The sequence below is a fragment of the Monodelphis domestica genome, chromosome 7, assembly GCF_027887165.1.
Source record: "Monodelphis domestica isolate mMonDom1 chromosome 7, mMonDom1.pri, whole genome shotgun sequence".
In the NCBI taxonomy this organism is placed as follows: Eukaryota; Metazoa; Chordata; class Mammalia; order Didelphimorphia; family Didelphidae; genus Monodelphis; species Monodelphis domestica.
This window is the reverse complement of record NC_077233.1, coordinates 200,686,332-200,708,539: the sequence shown is the minus strand read 5'-3', so window position 1 is coordinate 200,708,539 and position 22,208 is coordinate 200,686,332.

Here is a 22,208-nt window from a genome sequence, read left to right as displayed (position 1 = left end):
GGGGAGGGAAGCAGTATAAGGGAGGGAGAGGGTTGGGGGGTAATTTTAGAAGGACTAAAGGGAAAATAAGGGGGGAAAGGAATGAGGGGTTAGAAAGGGAAATAAAATAAGGGTGAGAACTACGGGGACTGATTAAAAACACACATTGGTGTAGAATTAAATACTGAAAGAAGAAAAGGTAGGAACAGGAGTAGAAATCAAAATGGAGGGAGGGGGCAGGGGGTTAATTTTAGAAAGACTATAGGGAAAATAAGGGAGGGATAAAAGGGAGGGGGTAGAAAGGGAAGTAAAATAAGGGTGGGAACTAAGGGGACTGATTAAAAACAAACATTGGTGTAGAAGGAAATACTGAAAGAAGAAAAGGCAGGAACAGGAGTAGAAATCACAATGCTGGAAAATACACAGCTAGTAATCATAACTCTGAATGTGAATGGAATGAACTCACCCATAAAACGCAAGCAAATAGCAGAGTGGATTAGAATCCAAAACTGTACCATATGCTGTCTACAAGAAACACACGTGAGGAAGGTAGATACACATAGGTTGAAAGTAAGAGGGTGGAGCCAAATCTATTGGGCATCAACGGATAAAAAGAAGGCAGGAGTCACAATCATGATATCGGACAAAGATAAAGTAAAAATAAATCTAGTTAAAAGAGATAGAGAAGGTAATTACATCCTAATAAAAGGCAGTATAGACAATGAGGAAATATCTGTACTTAATATGTATGCACCAAATGGCATAGCATCCAAATTTCTAAAGGAGAAACTAGAGGAGCTCAAGGATGAAATAGATAGAAAAACTATACTAGTGGGAGATCTGAAACTTCCTCTATCCGAACTAGATAAATCAAACCAAAAAATAAATAAGAGGTAAGAGAAGTGAATAAAATCTTAGAAAAATTAGAGTTAGTAGACATGTGGAGAAAAACAAATAGGGACAAAAAGTAATACACCTTGTCAGCAGCACATAGTACATTCACAAAAAAATTGACCATTTTTTAGGGCATAAAAACATTGCAGCCAAAGTAGTACTCAGGGGGAAATGTATATCCTTGAGTTCATATATTAACAAATTAAGAAGGGCAGAGGTTAATGAATTGGGCATGCAAATTAAAAAATTAGAAAGCAAACAAATTAAAAATCCTCAGATGAAGACTAAATTAGAGATACTAAAAATCAAAAGAGAAATCAATATAATTGAAAGTCAAAAAAATATTGATGTAATAAATAAGACTAGAAGCTGGTACTTTGAAAAAACAAATAAAATAGACAAAGTACTAGTCAGTCTAATTTTAAAAAAGGAAAGAAAAAAGCAAATTGACAATATCCAAGATGAAAAAGGAGACCTCACCTCTAATGAAGAGGAAATTAAGGAAATCATTAAAAACTACTATGCCCAATTATATGGCAACAAATATGGCAATCTAGGTGATATGGATGAATACTTACAAAAATATAAATTGCCTAGACTAAAAGAGGAAGAAATAAATTACCTTAACAACCCCATATCAGAAAAAGAAATTGAACAAGCCATCAAAGAACTCCCTAAGAAAAAATCCCCAGGTCCAGATGGATTCACAAATTAATTCTATCAAATATTCAAAGAACAACTAATCCCAATATTATAAAAACTATTTGACAGAATAAGCCAAGAAGGAGTTCTACCAAATTATTTTTACGACACAAACATGGTACTGATGCCAAAGCCAGGCAGGTCAAAAACAGAGAAATAAAACTATAGACCAATCTCCCTAATGAATATAGACGCAAAAATCTTAAATAGGTGTAAACCTCAAAATTCCTTAGACTTATAAATGTTGGAAATTTCACCAATGGGATATTTCATACTTGGAAAATTTCTTACTGATAGTCTATTGGAATGGGAACCCCATTGGCATGGGAGGTTCCTTCTCTTCCCTTCTTCAGATTACTTTAGGACAGAAACCTTTTGCTGAACAATGGAAAGGACTTTGACCTATGCTTAAGCATAGAACAGGAATTTCTTTGAATCATCTTGGGGAATAACTCCAAAATTCCATGTTCCATATCACCCCCAGAGCTCAGGCCAAGTGGAGAGGATGAATAAAGAACTTAAGACTATGATTGGCAAATTATGCACTGAGACCCATTTAAAATGGCCTGAAATTCTCCCTCTGGCCCTATTTTATCTTAGAAGCAGGCCTAGAGGAGACTTACATATTTCACCATTTGAGATGCTTTTTGGACATCCACCTATACAGGCTAAGCCTTTCTCCCCGGCTCATACATCACTATTAGGGGGAGATATTACTATTGCTTCCTATATACAGGAGTTACAGCACAAACTATGTGAACTTCATGAATCCGGAACTGCAGTACAAGCTGGACCATTAGACTTTTCTCTGCATGACCTGAACCCAGGAGATAAAGTTTATATCAAGAATTTCAAGCGAACTGGAGCAACTCAACCTTCATGGGAAGGACCATTCCAAATATTATTAACTACTCCAACATCTATAAAGATTGGAGAAAGAGACTCTTGGATTCACTGCTCACATGTGAAGAAAGCATCTTCTGCTGAGACTGATTGACTCTATCCTATCATATGAATTGTGACTCTATCTTATCATAAGAATTGGAGATAATAATCCATAGACAAATGGATGCTGTTTTTTTTTCAAGAATATATTGAATTACTGATTTTTTCTTATTTTTTCTTATTTCTTTTCTTTTATTTTTTTGATCAGAATATTTGATTTTTTTCTCATTTTTGTACTGAAGGTACACATAATTAATATTAATATTATTTTTCCCTGCAGTAATACAAGTTAATATATATACTCTTGCTATAATATCAATATATGCCTAAAAGCTTTAAACTATGGGAACCTGCCATTTATTGATAAAATATTATAGGACTGTGATTAATGTTTGTGTCTGATTCCAGGAAAAGGGATAAAAACAAGGAGCACAGACTAAACCTGAATAGTGCCAATAGAGCACACAAGAAATATTAAGTGAGACTCGAGGTTGCGACGCTTAACTTATGTTTAAGTCGTAGGACTTCCTTGTATCTACACTCCTTTTGAAGTACTCAAACAGGTACAAAGCTTGACTATCATGCTGGCTCCCTATATCTCTGAGGAAAAAATCAGACAAGGGAATGACATTTCCCCATCAAAATAGAATTCTAATTCTTTCCTTCTTATATTATGGCAATTTCCTGTAGTCTTGGCTACAAATGGCTAAGTGAAATATTACTGCATTCTGTCCTACATACTTGTGGGATAGAAATTACTTTAAACTGGACCTATACAAGGTCTATTTTGAATTTTTCTTATGTTTTTGATTATTTTTCTATTCTTTTGATAATTGACACATATACCCCCATAACTGAACATTGCATTCTGAGCTAAACTTGATATTTTTTTTTAATACTTACTTCAGGGGGGATTGTTTTTTAATTTAAAATCTAAGAATTTTTTTAATTGAATTTTTGAAAAAATCCAAGAATTTTGTTTAAGATTTTACTTTTATAAAAAATTCAAAGATTTTGATTTTGTTCGAGAAAAGATCTTCAAGAAAGAAGCTTGAAACTTTTATATCCAGAGAATGAACTGTTGCAGAAAGATGCTGAAACCCTACACATCATCAAGAAGATCAAGAATGAACTTTGGATGTGATTGATTGGACTGAACTTTTGATTGAACATTTATTGTAACTGTACACGTTTATGCCAAAAGGGACTGCCCCTAATTTGGCTTTCTGTCAATGCGCCTAGCAAACATTGGTTTTGCTTTCTTTTCTTTTCTATTTCCTCTCTCACTATTCTAATTTCTCCTAGAAAATTGAATATTGTGTATATCTTTAGTTAGAAGTGAATTTAGAACTACAAAATGATTATGTTAAATGATCAATGGGGAGACTAGTCTCCCAATGATCATCAGGGGGGATTGTAAACCTCAAAATTCCTTAGACTTATAAATGTTGGAAATTTCACCAATGGGATATTTCATACTTGGAAAATTTCTTACTGATAGTCTATTGGAATGGGAACCCCATTGGCATGGGAGGTTCCTTCTCTTCCCTTCTTCAGATTACTTTAGGACAGAAACCTTTTGCTGAACAATGGAAAGGACTTTGACCTATGCTTAAGCATAGAACAGGAATTTCTTTGAATCATGATTGATTTTAGAATTGATACAATGGAGATACTTGGAATAAATCTCCACCTTATTCAGTCCTAACAGGATTGAGTAAGGGCTGCAGCCTAGATCAAAGATTTAATCATTTGAAAATATGACCTTCAACAGACATGTGCAAAAGCCAGAAACCTCTGGGTGGTCCTGGGTTAAGCTAGAGCCTCCATTGGCATAGGGAAATTGATGAACAGTGATTGGTAGATGGGAGAACTGAGAGGAGGAACTTGGATGGTTTCCTTAAAGATAGGAGGGTCTGGAGACTGGAGGAGGGGAGAGGAGTTTTGGTCGGGGTGATGTCGGTGGACTCGGAGAAGCTTGCGCTGAAGGAAGCTGAAGGTGGGGGCCTCTGAGACTGTTTCTCCATTTTGGTCACGTGAGTGATAGGGACTGATCTCTTTTCTTTGCCCCAGCTATCTAAGGGCTTGGGCCTTTTGGCCCAGCCTAAACAGAAGGGGTATTTAAGCCCTATTCCCTTCTCTCCCTTTTTCTCTCTCTCTATCTCTAATTCCTTTCTTGCTCCTATTGTAATTAAACTCCAAAAAAGGCTGACTGCTGACTTGAGTTTTTCATTTAGGAATTACATAGCTGAATTCCTTGGCGACCTTAAATTAATATATATCAGTCTTTTAAAGTGATTCCCTTGTCACACCTTCAACAGACATGTGCAAAGCCAGACCTCTGGGCGGTCCTGGGTTTAAGCTAGAGCCTCCATTGGCACAGGGAAATTGATGGACAGGTGATTGGTAGATGTGAGGACTGAGGGGAGGTAACTTGGATGGTTTCCTTAAAGATAGGGGAGTCTGAAGACTCGGGGTGGGGGTTGAGAAGTTGGTCGGTGTGGTTGGTGTGTGCTCTGAGAAGCTTGCTCTGAAGGAAGCTGAAAGTGGGGGCCTCTGAGACTGTTTCTCCATTTTGGTCACGTGAGTAATAGGGACTGATCTCTTTTCTTTGCCCCAGCTATCTAAGGGCTTGGGCCTTTTGGCCCAGCCTAAACAGAAGGGGTATTTAAGCCCTATTTCCTTCTCTCCCCTTTCTCTCTCTCTCTCTCTAATTACTTCCTCCTATTGTAATTAAACTCCATAAAAGATTGACTGCTGACTAAAGTTTTCATTTAGGAATTACATAGCTGATTCCTTGGCGACCTTAAATTAATATATATCAGTCTTTTAAAGTGATTTCCTTGTCACATTATTTAGTGCCATACCCATTTAACTACCAGGAAACTTTACTGAATTAGAAAAAAAAACATAATTAAATTCATTTGGAAGAACAAAAGATCAAGAATATTCAGGGAAATCATGAAAAAAAATATGCAAAGGAAGGAGATCTTGCAGTCCCAGATCTCAAACTATACTATAAAGCAGTGACTATCAAAACAATTTGGTACTGGCTGAGAGACAGAAAGGAGGATCAGTGGAATAGACTTGGGGAAAATGACCTCAGCAAAACAGTCTATAACAAACCCAAAGACCCCAGCTTTTGGGACAAAAATCCACTATTTGATAAAAAAAACAAACTGCTGGGAAAATTGGAGGACAGTGAGGGAGAGATTAGGTCTGGATCAACAAATCACACCCTACACCAAGATAAATTCAGAATGGGTGAATGACTTGAACATAAAGAAGGAAACTATAAGTAAATTAGGTGAACACAGAATAGTATACATGTCAGAACTTTGGGAAGGGAAAGAATTTAAAACCAAGTAAGACTTAGAAAGAGCCACAAAATGTAAAATAAATAATTTTGACTACATCAAATTAAAAAGGTTTTGTACAAACAAAACCAATCTAACTAAAATCATAAGGGAAGCAACAAATTGGGAAACAATCTTCATAAAAACCTCTGACAAAGGTCTAATTACTCAAATTTATAAAGAGTTAAATCAATTGTAAAAAAAATCAAACCAATCCCCAATTGATAAATGTGCAAGGGGCATGAATAGGCAATTTTCAGTTAAAGAAATCAAAACCATTAATAAGCACATGAAAAAGTGTTCTCAATCTCTTATAATCAGAGAGATGCAAATAAAACAACTCTGAGGTAGCACCTCACACCTAGCAGATTGGCTAACATGACAGCAAAGGAAAGTAATGAATGCTGGAGGGAATGTGATAAAGTTGGGACATTAATTCATTTCTGGTGGAGTTGTAAATTGATCCAAGCATTCTGGGGGTATTTGAAACTATGCCCACAGGGCTCTAAAAGACTGTCTGACCTTTGATCCAGCCATAGCACTGCTGGGTTTGTACTTCCAAAGTGATAATAAGGAAAAAGACATGTACAAGTATATTCAAAGCTGTGCTCTTTGTGGTGGCAAAAAATTGGAAAATGAGGGAATGCCCTTCAATTGGGGAATGGCTGAACAAATTGTGGTATATGTTGGTGATGGAATACTATTGTGTTAAAAGGAATAATAAAGTGGAAGAATTCCATGGAGACTGGAACAACCTCCAAGAAGTGATGTAGAGCAAAAGGCGTAGAACCAGAAAAACATTGTACACAGAGACTGACACACTGTGGTACAATCGAACATAATGGACTTCTCCATTAGTGGAAATGCAATGTCCCTGAACAATGTGGAGGGATCCATGAGAAAAAAAAAAAACACTATCTACATTCAGAGGAGAACCTGTGGTAGTAAAAACACTGAAGAAAAACAACTGCTTGACTACAGGGGTCAAGGGATATGATTGGGGATGTAGACTCTAAATGAACATCCTAAGTGCAAATACCAACAACACTGAAATGGGTTCAGATCAAGGAAACATGTAATACCCAGTGGAATTACATGTTAGCTCAGGAAGGGGTGTTATGAGGGGAAGGAGGAATAGAAAATGATTTTTGTATCCAAGGAATAATGTTTGAAATTGACCAAATTAAAAAAAAATTATTAAAAAAAGTGAACCATATTCATTCTTATTTTTAAAAATTACACAACTAATTTTCATGTATGCATCCTTACACAAAAAGTATACTAATTTTGCCATTTTAAAAATAAATTGCTGCTATGTTAGCTTCTCTTTGATGAACAAAGATCCTCGTATTTCATCCCAGCAAATGGCATAAGCATATAGGGGATTATTGTTGGCTGGTTATAAAAACTTGAACTTTTATTGAGCTCCATACTATTTTTATAGCATTTGCTTATTTAGAAGTAGTGCTTTCTTCTTGTTTTGCTGTATCCATTTTGTGGCTTTTATTTGAAGTCATAGAAATTCTCAAGGTAAAATTTGCCTGACAAATGGACACCTTTATTCTTATGATGATGATTTAATATTTAAATACTCACTGCAAAATGATTCTTCAGTATAGTGAAGGTTCCTCTTCCTATTGTTCATCAGAGAGTTAGCAAATATATATACATTACCACTTGTATTTTATAATCCAATTTTGAAATCAGGTGCCAATCTGGAAATAAAAGAATATTTACTGTCCCTATGTTCTTCAGGTCCCCAAATGCCCTGACTCACTAGATGACAGCCTGTGCTTCTTCAGGAGTTCAGAGATAACATCTATAGAAGGAGAGAGAAAGAGTTAGAGCTCTTAGTAGATAGCAGGGAAGCAGGCCACCTCTTTTCCTGTTTAAACTGCATATAGTTGAACAAGCTTCTCTACATTCAATGTTCCTATCATCGCCTGTACATCCTCTGTACAGTGTTGCTATCTCACTTCCTTCCTTACTCTATACCCCTGCCAGTTTCTCTGATTAACCCGATATTGTCCTGCACTTAACATTGGAAAAATTCCCAGGATCTCAGCTCTGTGTATGATGAACTACACCTGTATTATATGACCATCATTGTCAAAACTTTCCATTTCTAAAATAATATAGCTGGATATCCAAAAAAACCATAACTTAAAAAAAACAAACAACTCAACTTCCATCTTAGAATCACGACTATATATTGGTTTGAAGTCAAAAGTATTATAAGAGTTAGGCAATGGGGATTAAGGGACTTGCCCAGGGTCACATACCTAGGAAGTGTCTGAGGTCACATTTGAATCCAGGTCTGCCCATCTCTAGGCCTGGCTTTCAATATACTAAGCCATCTAGGGCTGCCCCCAGAAAACCATAATTTTTATATTATCTTATGAAAGGAATTATTAGTATATAAAGTATCTCTAATAATTATTATTTCTATTATAGATATTTCTTGGAAGATAAAATGCCTCTGAGGGCTTAATCCTAAGGGGTTATTTTTGGAGGGTCCATAACTAGGATTTTAGGAATATGAGGAATTCCCAATGTAGAAATGTCTTCTACTGATACAAATCAGCATTTTATCTTTAATTTCAATTCTTTGAGATTTAAGGTCCTTTGACATTAAGTGATTCAATCATGGTCACATAGCTAGCATAAGTCATAGGCAAGACTTACTCCATGGCCTTCTTGATTCCATGACAAACACATCAAGTTTCATCGACATAGTCAAAACTTCCTTCAAACTTGTCTGTCCTTTAAGATGCTTTCAGTAATTATAAAAATCTTTAACAGTTTACAAAAACTCTTTCTATTCAAATAAAAATTAAATGCTGGTATATACACAAGTGTAACACAGAATTTTAAAAAATAATTGTCATATACATTTCTAGTTTCTTAAATAAGCTTCTATTTTGTTGTCAAGAAACAAAATTCTCACAATCCAAATACATAATCTTTTATTTAAAATTGGAAGGATAGGTCAACATGGACATCTAGAGATCCCCAGTTTATTCATTTTGAGGGTAGAAACCCCAGGTTTTGACCTTGTCACAGGAGAGTTTCCCCCTGAGGGAAGGTCCCTCTTCACCAGACAGTGAACTTCCTGGTAGTTGGGGTGGGAACAGCTAATCCCATCCAATATTGAACATCCCTTTTGTCCCAATGGTTTCTCCCCCTAGGCTAAGGTCCATGACCAAGGTGACCCAGCCCTGGGCTGAGTCTTTCCCTTTTGTGTCCATTGTAGGGCCCCAGCCCCTCACTATTATTCCTGTCTGGAACTCTTCATTTTCCTTTCTTACCATTGTAAAGTCAATCAACTGTCCCTCTAATCCTAAACCCCCCCAGGTCATCTAGAGTGGTATATAGGTTCCCCAAGTACTTTTGTTCCTCGGAGTCCATCCTGAGTGGTTGGCACTCCCAGGGGCTGGTGACCAGGGTGTCTTGACTCTGTGCAGTCTTGGAAAGCAGCTCTGTTGTGGTATTAGTAGCGCTAACCCCTTTTCCCTTGATTAAAGAGTGATTTTTGACTATTTAATAGTTCTACCACTCTAGATGACCTGGGGGGTTTAGGATTAGAGGGACAGTTGATTGACTTTACAATGGTAAGAAAGGAAAATGAGGAGTTCCAGACAGAAATAATAGTGAGGGGCTGGGGCCCTACAATGGACACAAAAGGGAAAGACTTAGCCCAGGGCTGGGTCACCTTGGTCATGGACCTTAGCCTAGGGGGAGAAACCTTTGGGACAAAAGGGATGTTCAATATTGGATGGGATTAGCTGTTCCCACCCAAACTACCAGGAAGCTCACTGTCTGGTGAAGAGGGACCTTCCCTCAGGGGGAAACCTCTCCTGTGACAAGGTCAAAACCTGGGGTTTCTATACTCAAACTAAATAAACTGGGGATCTCTAGATTTCCATGTTGACACATGTCTATGGAGAAAAGTTGAATTCTTAACCCAACTAGGGATGATGATAATTAAAAATATAAACTAAATTGAAAATAATAAAATTTATGAAATTTAAAATAAGTTTTTGTACAAATAAAAGGGCCTTAGTAGAATGGGCATTGTACCCCTAAAAACTCAGGCAAACTATTATCAGGGAAATTCCTTTGCTCCCTTACACCCTCTGACTCCCAAACCCAAACATCTAACCCTGAGATGATTATCCTCCTTTTATTGTCACATTGATTTGAGATGGACAAAGACACACCTCATCCATCTGTTCTCCAAATCATGAGAACCACCCCATGCCTTTGGGCAAACCTCCTCCCCTCAACCCCTTGCTCCAGAGTCATGTCCTCACTGATGTAGAAGAATATAAAAACCCCAGAATTGAGGCATTCTGGGAGCAACCTCCAGGTTGTCCCACTCATGCTGTCTAGCTGGCCAAAGACTTAACATTACTAATAAATCTCTCTCTTTACTTTTAAGCTAAGTTTTGGAGCCTCACATTCTTGTGAAAGGTATCCTTCCTAAACCCCAGGGTATATCTCTATACCCCACAAGTTCTTATTAAAGAGTTTTCCTTAAGCAATTATATCTCCTAAATATATATATATATATATATATATATATATATATATATATATATATGTTATCTATATCTAAGATAATTATGGGGAGGAAAGTGATCCAGATTTGTGAGGACTCTGTATAAATGGAGATTTTGAGTCTTTGCACTTCATCCCCCAGATGTCCCTTAGTATTTCCCAAAATTCCCTTTGCCTTCATTCCTGCAATTTGTGTGATTGTATTTAAGTGGCTGTAACTCCTCCCTCATCTCTCTCTTGGACCTGCAACCTGCGACCAGGCTGAAGTCAGGAGTTCTTTTGTTTTAGTTATTATTAATAAAACTTTATAAAATATAATAGTTATTGATGATTAATTTTAAAACCCACAACTCCACACAGAAGGAATTACCAGGCACCCCAATAATTTACAGAGATTTGATAGTGAGATGGTCAGGAGTCAGGCTTGCAGGTAGAAGTCTGGGTATTCAGAAATAAAAGATGGAGTTTATGGCAGCTTCACAGGAGAACTAGGCATGGGACAGAAAACAAGGGGGAAGAAGCACATGACTTCAAGTAACTCTGAGTTGGGTGAGCATATGGCCCCAAGGACAGGAGACTGGGGGAAATTGGGGCTTCAGGTTGACATGTGGCCCAAGGTTCGAAATGTTGTCTAGCAGTGAGTTGTTCAGATCTCAGAAGGATGGACTATGTTTATCATCTTTACCTGTTGAGCAGTAGTCATCAGGAATGGTCTTCTCTTGTCAGACCAGATTCCTAAGGTCCAAAGCTCAGAGGAGTCATGCATGGCCTTTCTGGCCTGGGATACTTCTAGTAACTTGGGGTTTACAGTGACCCCACTTCAATATGAGCAAAATAGAAAAGGAATATTGATGAACTAAATATTCATTAAAAATTTTGAAACATGAAAAATAATAAAACCTCAAGGAAACACAAAAGATTAAATCTTGAAAGATGGAGAATAACATTTAATCAACGCTTCTTCCAGAAGTCTATAGAACTGATATATAAAATTAAGCAGTGGAGAAGGGTACAGAGTAGAGTAGTCTAATGGTGAATAGTAGTATTTTATTATCTTTACCAAAAAGGTAGAGTTTGGGTGGGAAGGAAAGTGATGAGGACAAAAAGGCTTTGGAAATTTTCATGATTCACCTTCCAATTAAAAATAATGTGTGGTGTCTTTCGCAGTTTTCAGGTTCTGTTTTAAGTAAGTTTAGGTAGAAAAGGAAATATTTTTATAGATTCCTCTCTGAACTCTGAACATAGCCTGAACTCCTAGGCACATATCTAATATGTTATAAAAACTGTTTTTTTCTTTGTCTCTATATAGACTTTATCCTTAAGTAAAACAAAAAGTTCCTTCTATGATGATATTGGGAATGATCTAGAACCTTTGATATATCTGCCAACTGTGCTACCTGATATTTGATAATTAAAGAACTATTCATTTAAATTATCTGGCATTATGTTTCAAATTACTTTCTCCAAGTTATTATGTGGGTAATCTGAAGGCTAGCTCTAATGACTGTCAAAAGTATTCAACAAACAAATTTAATGAGCCTGTTAACAAGGTTTATTTATAAAAGCATTTTATGTGTGTTGTTTAAAGAATAAAGGGCATTCAACGGAGCTCTAATTTTTGTTCAATTATTTACAACTCTGTGACCCCATTTGGAAGTTTCTTGGCAAAGATACTGGAGCGACTGGCCACTTCCTTTTCCATTTCATTTATAGATGATGAAACCGAGGCAAATAGGGTTAAGTGAATTTCCCAGGGTCACATAGATAGTATCTGAGACCAGATTTGAATTCAGGGAAATAAGTTTCCTTGACTCCAGATGTGGCATTTTATCCATTGTGTGACCTAGCCACCCAACTACTACTACCCTGTTAACTGATTTTTTTTTTAATCTTTGGGCTATCATATCCTTTCAAAATAATATTAATGTCATACTTTTTATACTTGCAAGTCTCAGTGATCTATGAAGCCACATTTGCCTACTACATTAGGATTTGTGGTTCAATTTCTTTTTTTACCCACATTTTTGTGCACCTGTATAACAATAACTGAAATATCTATTTTTTAATTTGGATTTATTTTGCTCCTTTAAATTTTTGGCATCTCTATTGCTTTCCTTCTTTGTTGTGGCTACTTTCCATGATATTTACCTTAGTGAATATATTTTAAAAGTTTTCTTCTTTCCTTTTCCTTTCAATTTTAAAGTCTTTTAGATTAGATTTATAAAACCTCAATCAAAAATATTCTTTTCAGCCCTTTTAGGTAGACTCCATCTGGGTCATAAATCCTGCCATTTAGATATTTTAAGCGGTGATCCTGAACTTGAAATCCTGTTCTTAAGAGCTATCTTTATAACCAGCTGATTACTTCCCAAATCTGTCTTTATAAGAACACCTTATCTTCTAAATAAGATATGTAAACACCACTTGTATTCCTATGATTTTTAGTTTCTTGGCCAATGTGTGATTAACTTTAGTAATGTTTCTAGATTCCTTCAGACAATATCCTGTTAGCCCATGTGAATCATTGGAATTGAGTATAGTTTTTCAATTGTCTAGACTTGAGATAATTTCTATAATGACTTATATACACGCTCCAGAAAGAGCAGAAGTGCCTATTGTTAGTAGGCACTTAATTCTTAGCTATATTATCAATATATTTATTATCTACCTGACAAATAATTGCTTCAACACAACGTAGCAGAGAATCACCGTTGCTACTTCTCCGAGTTCCACTAGAACTTTTTAACTGATGATTTGTCCAAATCATCATTCTCTGGAAGACAAATTGTTTTTAAACTTTTTTTATCTTCTGTCTTATCAATTCTAAGATAAAATAGCATCAAGGACCAGGCAACTGAGTTTAAATGACTTACCCAGAATCATAGGAAGTACCTGAGAATAGATTTGGATCCACATTGTTCTGACATTCTATACCTAGATGCTCCACCTGGAAGACAATTAATTGCTCCATCCTCATCTTTTCATTGTTGCTTTTTTTGTGTGATTTGTTTACCTATGGCTCCAATGTATACTGTACCTTCTTTTTTCCTTTTACTTTCTAACACATTCTTCTTTAATTTCTCGCCTCAGGTCAGGATTCTCCTTTATCTCTCTAGGTCTTTTTTTATTTTTTGTTTTCATTTTTGTTTACACCCTCTCTCCCACTTTTTATTCTTTATTTTCAGTCCTATTCCTATTTAAAAAAACAAATACTTTATTCTCTCTGAAAATCTGTAAAGTGGAGAGGTATCAGGCTTCTTTAAATTCCTTCTAAGTGGGAGATAAACTTGCACTTTGAAATAGAGAATAATTATTTGAGAGTTACAAAAAGTTAGGCACATACTTTGTGGGAAGATGGCAGAGCAGGGCATGAAGTTTCCTCACCCTCTTAATAGCCCTCACAACCAACAAAAACAAAATAAGTCCACAGAATCTATGCTAAAAGTGGCAAAAACAGATGGGAGTTAGCAGTAAAGGTGAACAGTCAGGGAAAACTAAGGAAGAAGTTTTCTGACTTCCCTGGCCTCAGTCCCACTGCTATAGGCCCTGGAAACAGGAACAGAGTAAAACAGAATAGAAACAACAAGGTAGCCTTTAGGGGACAGGATTAGCAACTTTGTCTTGTTTTCTGAGCTCTAGAGCTTGTAAACAAACATCACATCAATATGTTATTTACAAAAGACACACTTGAAGACACACAGAAATCAAATAAGAGGCTGGAGGAGAATCTAATATGATTCAGCTGAAGTAAGAAATTCAGGGTTAGTAATCATGCTATCAGACAAAACAAAAGCAAACTGAAATAATAGTAAAAAAAAAAACTATAAGTTTTCTGGTAAAGACCTAATCTTCCAAATACCTGGAGAATTAAGTCAAATTTATAAAAATAAGAGGCATTTCCAAGTTGATATATGGTTAAAAGATAAAACAGTTTTCAGAGAAAAAATAAAAGTATAGGTTGATAATCATATCTATACAGATGATTCTCCAAACTATATATCCAATCTTTATCTTTCTCCTAAGATACCCAAATATCTCCTGGGCATCTTCACTCCCTGTCACATAAGCTCAAAACTCAATATGTCTAAAATGGAACTCATTTTTCTACCTAAATCTTCTCTCTCCTTCTTCCAAACTTCTCTATTTCTGTTTTTAAAAGTGCTATCATTATTCCAGTCACTCAGTTTGGTATCCTCAAAATCATGCTTACTCATTCCTGTCTTCACTCCTTCACCAACATTCAGTTAGTAATAAAATTCTATTGGTTCTATTTCCATACCATATTTAGCATTCATCCTCTTCTAACTAATCATATGTCCACCCCTGCTATTCAGGCCCTCATTATTTTACACCAGGATTATTGAAGTATCTTCCTAATCGATCCCCTTTCTTTCTCTCTATCATTTCTTTCTCTTTAATCAAAGGGTCAGCAGCTTGAAGGGCTGATTATTTTTGTATGGCTTTTGAGCTTAAAATTATTTTTGCATTGTTAAATAAAATATTTTTGTATTTCAAAATGTAACAGTCATTCTTGACTTGGATGGCTGAATTTGACCCTCTACTTATTTCATAATAATCCTTTTACACACTTGACATTCCTACCAAATAAGCCTCCTTGCAATTCTCTCTACATAATATTCCATCCCCTCCCTCTCTGATTTTGTACAGGATTCCCTCCATACATAGACTCTCCCTCATAGGGCAAATGAGACATGGGGAACAAATTCTATCCACACAGTTCTCTTCAAGACTCAACTCAAGTTTCATCTTTTACAATAGACCTTACCTGATTTTCTCAATTATTGGGGCAATCATAATGGAAAGAATTCTAGGTTTGAAGTCAGAAAACCTGAATTCAAATATCAATTCTGTTAAGTGACTTTGGGTCTCAGTTTTTCATCTATAGAATGAGAGAGCTGGACAAGATGTCCTCTGAGATACCTTTCTGCTCTAAATCTATGACCTTATCATCCAGACCTTGCTTTGTTTTATTTATTTTTTTATTCTTTCAATAGAATGTAAGCCACTTGAGGGTATGGACTATTTTTTGTTCTATATATATCAAGGGGATTAAGAAATATTTGTTGGATTAAACTGAATTTAGAATTGGAAAAAAGATCTTAAGGTTCATTTTAGCTAAACTCTTGTTTTACATACAAAAACATAGATTCAGGTGCAGCAAGGTGACCAGTAGATAAAGCTTTAGGTGTAGAGCTGGGAAATGCTAGGTTTAAATCTGATCTTGGATATTTCCTATAGCTCTCAATACTCAGTGGCAATATATAATTTTGGTTTATGTTGAAAATAAGAAAGGGCAGGTAGGTTGTGCAGTGGATATAATGCCAGACCTAGAGTCAGGAGATTCATCTCTCTGAGTTCAAATCTGGCCTCAGACATTATCTAAATGATGCTGGGCAAGTCATTTAATCTAGTTTACCTCAGTTTCCTTATCTGTAAAATGAGCTAGAGAAGGAAATGGCAAATTATTCTAGGATCTTTGTCAAGAAAATCTTCAAATGGAGTCATAAAGAATTGGACACAGCTGAAAAATGATTAAAAAAAACAAAAAAAGAAATTAGGAAGAAATCCATCACAATGGCCCAGTAAAGTGTGTTCATTTCATGTCCCAACATAAAGGATATAGAATGGTATAGTATTAATTTGGCTAGCTTTTGCTCTCTAATCCTTTTTTTTCCAGTCCCTTTTCCATGAAGAGTAGAACAAGGAAATATTTGACAAGATTTTCAGTAACAAGGTTGGGAAATAAAGGGGAATGTTGGGTTCTATTTTGTGTTATGTGAAGGATGGTGTAGTAGAGAGTAAGAAAATCCCCTACCATATGTATGTCAAGGATACCTGGAAGTCAGCCCTGGCAGCCTACATGCAAGGGAACAGATATCTAGCTGGTATATGTGGTATTTCTTTGGGTTTGTCTGAAAGGCAAGAGAGAAGGAAATGTCTTATTAGTCATAGGAATGCTAGGAGATGAACAAAATTAAAAACTTGAATGATGCCTGGAGACAGACACATACATAAAAGAAACTGGATTCCACTATTAGCAAAGGTCAAAAAGTAAGCATCTTTAAAGACATCTTCTTTTATAACCACTGAATGGGGCTAAAGCCCCTTAGCATGTACCAGCTAGGAATTAGAATAGTAGAGAAATTAAGAAAAATAAAAAGCAGGTAAGCAAGAAGGGAATCTATTGGCACAAATTATGTGGTGCTTTGTTGGGAAGAATGGTGAATATGTGTGTGTAAAGTGTCTTCATCTGTGAGTGACCATGTCTCCCAGGTAGAAACAAGAAAGGCTTCATTGGAAGGATATAAGGACAATCCAAAGTGTAACCAACCTAAAAGCTAAACAAAACACACAGTTGTGATGCTATATATCCACGTCTCTTTAATTTAGTCTGGTCCTGCATAGGATAAGATTCAGAGTCTCATGTAAGTGGGTGATTTCTGAAGACATCTATTGCTGTCATCTGGTTCTCTGAATATTTCCCCTCTTAGATATTCTGGAACATGCTGACTCTCAGAGCAGTACCCCTGGCAGGTTTGCTTCTCTGGTCCAGGTTATTAGTGGATATAGTCTACTAAAATTTCTTGCAAAATAGTTCTTAATACAATTTCATGAATAATTATTTTTTACTTCATTAATAGCTAGGTCACATGGTGAGAACTGATTCAATCCATATGGTTCTAATCTTATTAATATGAAGAGTGTCAAATTATGAACCTTTGCCCTAGAATTTGCATTTTTGACACTTCTTGCTACACTTTATCTAAACCAAGTACTTGATTTAGAAATTGCCAATCACAGATTGAATGGAGAAAAGGAAATCTATACCATTCTAACTTTTAGTACAAGCCCTTCTAGTTAAAAAGCTTTTTTTTTTACCAATGTTTAGTATTCATCTCTTTCATTCTTAATATTGGATTCAAGTTTCACTTTATAACCTGTATTTTCCCTTTTGGTGTGTTATCAAATTGTTATATTGAAATATTTAGAAAGTTCAAAAAACAACTGAGAAACCAGAAAATGCGGAACACAATTTTTATAACTTGGTCAAACTAAACAAGGGTGAGCTTGATCCTCTTTTGAATTTCTTCCTCATGAGCCATTTTTTTTGGTAAGACTCACTTGTTGGAGGGTGCCACCCCCAATGGTTCTTGTTGATGAGTCAATCAATCATTTTTTTTTTAAACCCTTACCTTCCGTCTTGGAGTCAATACTGTGTATTGGCTCCAAGGCAGAAGAGTGGTAAGGGCTAGGCAATGGGGGTCAAGTGACTTGCCCAGGGTCACACAGCTAGGAAGTGGCTGAGGCCAGATTTGAACCTAGGACCTCCTGTCTCTAGGACTGGCTCTTAATCCACTGAGCTACCCAGCTGCCCCCGTCAATCAATCATTTTTTGCATTATTTAACATCTTAAAAACAAACAAACACCTAAGCCTCATAGTTCAAACTCTTGATGAAATGTATAGTACTTTGATTTTTAAAACTATTCCACCCTAATCAAACCATTCTTTAGAAGATGTGATTTAGCTATTTCCTAATCAGTAACAATGGAGATACTTGGAATAACAGAATCAGGTCTTGGAAACTCTACATTCTCCACCCTCCTCAGTTTAACAAGATTTTGAAGGTCTGCATCAAACTCAAGATTTAATTATCTGAGGAGATGGCCTTCAAGGGACATTTGCAAAAAAAGGACAGACCTCTGGGCTGTCCTAAGTCAAGCTAAGTCCTCATTGGTACAGATGAAATGCAGAAAAATTATGTAAAAACGTCCATATAAGGTACGTCATTTCCTGCCTCTTTATCCTTCCCTGGAGAGGTGACTCTGGCTGGCAGGCAGCGTGCTAGGCATTCCGACATCTTGGGAGTGGTGGAAGTTATTGTCTGGGTTTTGGCGGTGAGTTTTGTCCTTGACCTGATTCAGGTTCAGGCATCTCAGCTGCGCCCCTTTTGGAGTTCAGGTTAATTCCTTCCTCCTTCACACTCCAAACCCTTACTTTCTAGATCTTCTAATCTTCACACCTGGTACCAGCCAGGCGGGGGGGAAGGGAGAAATCGTTCTCCTTTCCTTCTCCCTTCTTCTTAATTTTCTCTACTATATCAATTAAATCACCATAAAGTTTGGCAGCTAACTTGGTTATTTTATTATTTGGGTTTTTCATTAAGATTTTATAAATAAAATCCTTGGTGACCTAAATTAAGTATACATTCAGTCTCAGCCATAATTTCACCCTTTACAGTTTGACTGACCACATTGGTTGTGACAAAATACCCTCAATCTTCTTAACTTTCCTGAATTTTTTTTCTACTGTGACTATCTTTTTTTTTTTAATAGCTTATTTTGATCAGCTATAGAGGTAAGTAAATTTAGATTTAATTTTCTTTTTTTTTCTTTTCTCCCTCTCCCCTTAAATTAGATAGAACACAGCTTTTTAAAATCTTAGCTACAGAACTACAAAACACTCGCCACACAACTAAAACTAGACTTGAACAAATGGAAAAACATTAACTGCTCATGGATAGGACGAGCCAATATAATAAAAATGACCATCCTACCCAAACTTATTTATCTATTTAGTGCCATACCCATTGAACTACCAAAATACTTCTTCACTGATTTAGAAAAAACCATAACAAAGTTCATTTGGAAGAACAAAAGATCAAGGATATCCAGGGAAATAATGAAAAAAAACACATATGATGGGGGCCTTGCAGTCCCTGACCTAAAACTATATTACAAAGCAGCAGTCATCAAAACAATTTGGTACTGGCTAAGAAACAGAAAGGAAGATCAGTGGAATAGACTGGGGGAAAGCGACCTCAGCAAGACAGTATACGATAAACCCAAAGATCCCAGCTTTTGGGACAAAAATCCACTATTCGATAAAAACTGCTGGGAAAATTGGAAGACAGTGTGGGAGAGACTAGGAATAGATCAACACTTCACACCCTACACCAAGATAAATTCAAAATGGGTGAGTGACTTAAACATAAAGAAGGAAACCATAAGTAAATTGGGTAAACACAGAATAGTATACATGTCAGACCTTTGGGAGGGGAAAGGCTTTAAAACCAAGCAAGATATAGAAAGAATCACAAAATGTAAAATAAATAATTTTGACTACATCAAACTAAAAAGCTTTTGTACAAACAAAACCAATATAACTAAAATCAGAAGGGAAACAACAAATTGGGAAAAAATCTTCATAGAAACCTCCGACAAAGGTTTAATTACTCATATTTATAATGAGCTAAATCAATTGTACAAAAAATCAAGCCATTCTCCAATTGATAAATGGGCAAGGGAAATGGATAGGCAGTTCTCAGATAAAGAAATCAAAACTATCAACAAGCACATGAAGAAGTGTTCTACATCTCTTATAATCAGAGAGATGCAAATCAAAACAACTCTGAGGTATCACCTCACACCTAGCAGATTGGCTAACATAACAGCAAAGGAAAGTAATGAATGCTGGAGGGGATGTGGCAAAGTAGGGACATTAATTCATTGCTGGTGGAGTTGTGAATTGATCCAACCATTCTGGAGGGCAATTTGGAACTATGCCCAAAGGGCGACAAAAGAATATCTACCCTTTGACCCAGCCATAGCACTGCTGGGTCTGTACCCCAAAGAGATAATGGACACAAAGACTTGTACAAAAATATTCATAGCTGCGCTCTTTGTGGTGGCCCAAAACTGGAAAACGAGGGGATGCCCATCAATTGGGGAATGGCTGAACAAACTGTGGTATATGTTGGTGATGGAGTACTATTGTGCTAAAAGGAATAATAAAGTGGAGAAGTTCCATGGAGACTGGAACAACCTCCAGGAAGTGATGCAGAGCGAGAGGAGCAGAACCAGGAGAACATTGTACACAGAGACTAATACACTGTGGTATAATCGAACGTAATGGACTTCTCCATTAGTGGCGGTGTAATGTCCCTGAACAACTTGCAGGGATCCAGGAGAAAAAAGCACCATTCATAAGCAAAGGATAAACTATGGGAGTGGAAACACCGAGAAAAAGCAACTGCCTGAATACAGAGGTTGAGGGGACATGACAGAGGATAGACTCTAAATGAACACTCTAATGCAAATACTATTAACAAAGCAATGGGTTCAAATCAAGAAAACATCTAATGCCCAGTGGACTTACGTGTCGGCTATGGGGGGTGGGGGGGAGGAAAAGAAAATGATCTATGTCTTTAACGAATAATGCTTGGAAATGATCAAATAAAATATACTTTAAAAAAAAAATCTTAGCTACAGGACCCTAAGGTCCTAGCTGGGAGAGCTGTTTCTAAATCTCCTTTCCCTTAGGGAACAACTGCCTAGATTAGGAGTGGAAAAAAACCTGTAGAAAGTTTTGGCTTTGTCCTGCTCCCCACGTGTTTTGTGAAGACCATTAGAAAAATAATTTATATATATATATACATATATAAATTAATACTACATTCTTCGACATTTATATGGCAGTTGAATCTGCAATTTAATAACAACTACAGAAGTGATAATTTTAGAAATAACTATAATAATGATAATGGAAACCACAACTTTAGAAATGATAACTATAGGAATAGATGTTGGGAAAATGATAACTCAAACCAAATGACTCCACAACAATATAACTTAAATGGTGCTCATTATTCAAAAAATACTCAGGGTGCTAATACCCCTCAGGGGGGGGTGCCCTTCAGGGGAGTGCCCAAGGAACTTCCCAAATAAAGGTATCTGGGGGGGCTGGGGCACAGGAATCAGAGGATACAATCTTTGATTTTCCGGACCCTGATGTCTTACCACCTGTTGTCCCTATGCATTATCCCCCCTTTACTAATGAACCCCATGTTACTTTAAAGGTTGGTAACACCTATTATGATTGTCTTTTAGATACTGGAGCTGCTATAGTCACAGAATTTGCCACTGAGTGGTCAGCTTCACTGCCCTCTAACATTAGCGCTCAAGGGGCAGAACTCATAGCTCTGAAACATGCCTGTATAATTGCCAAGGGTAAAAAGGCGACAATTTATACAGATTCTAAATATGCTTCTGGCATTTGTCACTCAGTCAGGATGCTATGGCTCCAGAGAGGATTTTTAACCTCAGCTGGAAAATCCATAGCTAATGCAGAAATTATTAATGAAGTTCTTTCTGCTCTCAAACTGCATGAAGCCCTAGCTGTAGTTCATTGCTCTGCCCATACAGGTGGCACTGACCCTGTCTCTGGGGGAAATGACTGAGCAGATATGGCTGCAAAACTAGTAGCCATAGAAGGGCCTGAATTAATTTTAACATTAACAGCCACTAATGATTTAAATTTATCACTTTCCTATAATGAAAAGGAAGTGGAAAAATGGAAACAAAAATTTAAAGCAAAACAGATTAATGGAGTATGGGTGTCATCTGAAGGAAAAACCCTGCTCCCTAGAAGTTTCACCAAATTTGCCAATCTGTTCATAAAAATGGTCACTTTGGTACCCAGGGTATCATGGACTCTGTTAAGAGAGTATGGATAACCCCTGGTATAACTACCATAGCCTCTAAAGTGTGTTCAGCCTACTCTAGCTGCCAGGTGTATAACCAACACACCTTTCATGACAGAGCTTTTGGTGGGCGTCCTCTGGCTTACATACCTTTTGAGCACCTACAGATAGATTTCATAACAATGCCAAAGGCCAGACATTATTAATTTTTTCTAGTCATAGTAGATCAAGTGACCATCTGGCTGGAAGCATTTCCTGTGACCCGAGCCA